Consider the following 3,835-nt stretch of genomic DNA (forward strand, 5'->3'; position numbering starts at 1 on the left):
ATACTTCTGTAATAAAGATCTAGACCAAGGATTTAGAGAGAAAATATGTACTGGAAATTCACAGGGGCTTAGGTAGGGGAAAGTAACTTCCTGTGGAACTAAATACTAATAATCACACTGGTAATTTAGATTCATTTAACAACATAATGCCTTTTCAGATTTTGGAACGAAGCAGAAAGGAATCAAAACCAAAACTCCCTACTCAGCATTCCTTGTTGCATAACATCAGATCAAAGTGAAAAAATACTTGAGCTACACCTCTCCTGTACAATACATACGCATGGTAACACTTCAATTATCACAGAATCATAGAACCAACCAAAGTTGGAAAAGACCTCTTAGATCATATAGTCCAAATGTCCACCAACCACCACTATTATATTTCCCCACTAAACCATGCCCCTTATTACAACAAGACTTGTGCTCTACAGCCCTCGCAGCTTTGTTCTCCTTCTCCAGACATGCACCAGTGCCCTCCAGGGCCCAAAACTGAACACAACACTCGAGGTGTGGCTCCACCAGTGCTGAGTACAGAGGGATGATCACCTCCCTGCTCCTGCTGGCATCACTATTTCCTATACAAGCAAAATGAAGACATGGCACTGAAAAGCTTACAAGCTCACTACAGTGGCTAGATATTCCTATATTTTATTGGCTGAATATCCCTTCCTGCTGTTTCTCATTTCAAGATCTGTGGTTATCACAGAAAAACGTCTGGTTCCTCTTTTCTGCTGTGCACTACATGTCACAAAAGAAATTGTAAAACTTGTCTGGATAAGTATTTACTTTATCCCTCTCCTTCCACTCCCAAAGAATCTCAACAGTGACTGCTATAAGGCCACTGAGGTATTTGTCTCACATATTATACCGCAGCAAATTTTCAGGAAGTGCTGAAAATATAGATCTCAGAAAGTCTTCATTAATACGATCTTCTCTACAGGCTTAGGTTCCTGGAGGATCTCTGTAGCTAGGTAAGAAAGCAGCGAATGTAAGTGATATACTGCTCATATCACAGTGTGCCAATTCTTCCACCCACCACCCCTGATGCCACCATGCTCCTCTTACAAAGTGACAGGCTCAGCCCAGACTGACAGGCTTTACCCTAACAAGGTTCTCCCATTTCTTCTACCATCAGCAGAGCCTTTAAGACACCCCTAGAAATGGGAGAAAAGTGAAGCCATGTCCTTTACTTCCAGAGACAGAAGCAATTCTTCTCACCCTATTAATTCTCTTCAGCTTAAATAAACACAATACGCAAATTATACTTAGATGGAAGTACCAGCCAAGGTAGCACTAGTGTTGCAAACACACTGCAGCTTGATTTACACATCAACATTTTGACTGTATAATTATGCCAGTTAAAAACAGGGAGATAAATGCATCTCCAGCACCTGAGCTGAGCTATGGCAGGCAGAGCTGGCAAAATCAGTTGTTCAGCTATTGAGGCCACAGTGAATCTGACATCCTTGTACTGAAGCAGAGCTAGGGTTGCACAGGGACTACTCAGTTGGCTGAGCTGTTAACAATGGTAACAAGTTGCAATGGCAAGGAGTAAAAGCTCAGGAGCAGCTGCAAGCTGTACAGATAGGGAGGATCTACAGGTGATTTTTTTAATTTTTCTACCTTCATAATATTCACTAGGAGAGAAACCCCTACTGAGCTGAACTGAATTCATCAAGAACCTGCCGAGGTTCTGCCTCTGAGCAGGGTCTATCTAAAGCTCACATTAACTTGGAGGGGCCCATGAGCATAACAATTAAATACAATCATTAGGAAATTGGCTCAGCTGCAACTGGATTTCTCAAATGTAGTCTACACACAAGCCTTACTATACCTCTAAAGTACATACAAAACATTAGCAACAAGCAGCTTATTACCTAGAAACATATGAGATAAGAAGAGACTTGGCAGAAAGAAAACCTCAGCTTTAATTATTGCTGTCGAGCTAACACTTACCTCACTCTCCTTAGAGAAGACAGGTTTCGCTTGAAGATTTCACATAGCAAAGTCAACGAAGTCACCAATTTCTTTATACAAAACGAAGAGGCTGAATCCCTGTGCTAGGTGGAAAAAAAAAAAAAAAAAAAAAGCCAATGAAATTTCAAGAACAGTACAATTTATACTTCTGTGCAACCAGCATGAATTATGACTATGATGCTGCCACATAGTGCTGGTCATCTACTACTCCTCCCTCAAGAACAACTCCAATTCTCATCTCTGAGATCTAGAAAAAAAACACTGAATTAGAAGCATGTTTCATCTCCACTTCGATTTTCTTTAAAACAGAAGAGTGGAGATAAAAACTGCTGGGACAGAGAGCAAAGAACTATGTATAGCTAGAGCCAAGTCAGCAGTAGCACAGTATAAAAAAAAATTCCAAACACTTGAGTTTTAAAATAGAAACTGCATGCCTGGATTTTAATAAGAAACAATTTCCAGCTCTTTTCTTTCTTCATGTAATGGACAGGACCAGGAACAAAACACGGCATTCCATCTCAGTAGTTATCTAACCATAGAAATTAGAAAGTATTTCTGGCAGTGAAACTCCTAGAGAGGTCAAAAGCCTTCTAAGCTTCCAGGACTGAGTAAGGAGTCTGTTGCATGAGTGATCCTTTCCTATTAATCCATTCTAGTGGAGTCGTAAATCAGCAACACAGCAGTACTTTGACAAAAAAGCAAGCTAAAGATAACATAATTTAGCTGTCCTTTTTGTTCAGTTCTTTTGTGATTCTATAATTTTGTTGAAGAAAACAGTGAATGCTTCTTGGATTAAAGAAAACATTGTAACAGAGGGCTTTTCTACTTTTCCTGCAGAACAAGAGACTCCTGCCTAAAGCTTTCCTACTTGCTGCACTATAGATCATGAATATGAAAAAAACAGACTAGAAATATGAAAAAATATAAATCTTCACTCCTGAAGTGAGCTGGCAGTGTTTTTTTAAGAACACACCACAGATAGGAGTGAAAGTGTGCATGTCCTTTGTTCTCTTCTGGCTGCAGAGGAAGGTCAGTCACACAGTGCTGTATGGTACCTGCATGGGCATAAGTTCAGGTTTCTATTCCTGTGAAAAACTAAGAATGCCATCACTCCCCACTGCAGTTTCTTTTCTGATCTCTACAGAAATATGGATCTTCAATATTAGCCAATCAAACATGATCATCTGTCATCTGCACAATCTACACATCTATCAGTTATGGCAGTTTCCACTATAAAGCAAATTATTACTGCTCAATCCCAGCTTTCCACATCTACCTTTTCCACTGTCACATTGGTCCTTTTGCAGGTTATGTCTAAACATGAGCAAGCCTCAGTCGCCCTTTGGACTCAGATTCCTCATTGCAGATTAAGCAAACGGTGCTATGCAGGAGTTCACATGGTTTACATGGTTTTTTTTTTTTTTTTTCCCATTCTAATTTCTTTTCTTTTCCAACTACAAAATGCATTTAAAACTTTCTGTCTTGTAGAAATGCATGCTGGCTCTAAACAACATGGGCAGGTTAGGAGCTGGAACGCAGATCAGTGACTGGAGGTAAAAGCACTGCATGGTGCAGGGAGAAAAGGTTATGCAGCATCAGACTCCGCTGCCAGCGGCAAGATAAGGGCTCGGCAAGCAGAGCAGAGGGAGACACATGGCACGGCACCACAGAGGACCACAGTCTGCCTCTGGGGCTGAGGATAGACACGCACCTTCAGAATGCATTAGCATTTAGAGGCATCTTACTAATTGTGCATGATATCCCAAGGAAAAAGAAGAATGTAAATTTGCAAACTGAAGAGTAAAGTAAATAAATGTATTCTTGAAAACATTGGTAAAACTAGACAGATACTCCATAT

This window comes from Centrocercus urophasianus, unplaced genomic scaffold (genome assembly GCF_019232065.1).
Source record: "Centrocercus urophasianus isolate 14NV4802_14NV808 unplaced genomic scaffold, USGS_Curo_1.0 seq_17, whole genome shotgun sequence".
NCBI classification, from domain to species: Eukaryota; Metazoa; Chordata; class Aves; order Galliformes; family Phasianidae; genus Centrocercus; species Centrocercus urophasianus.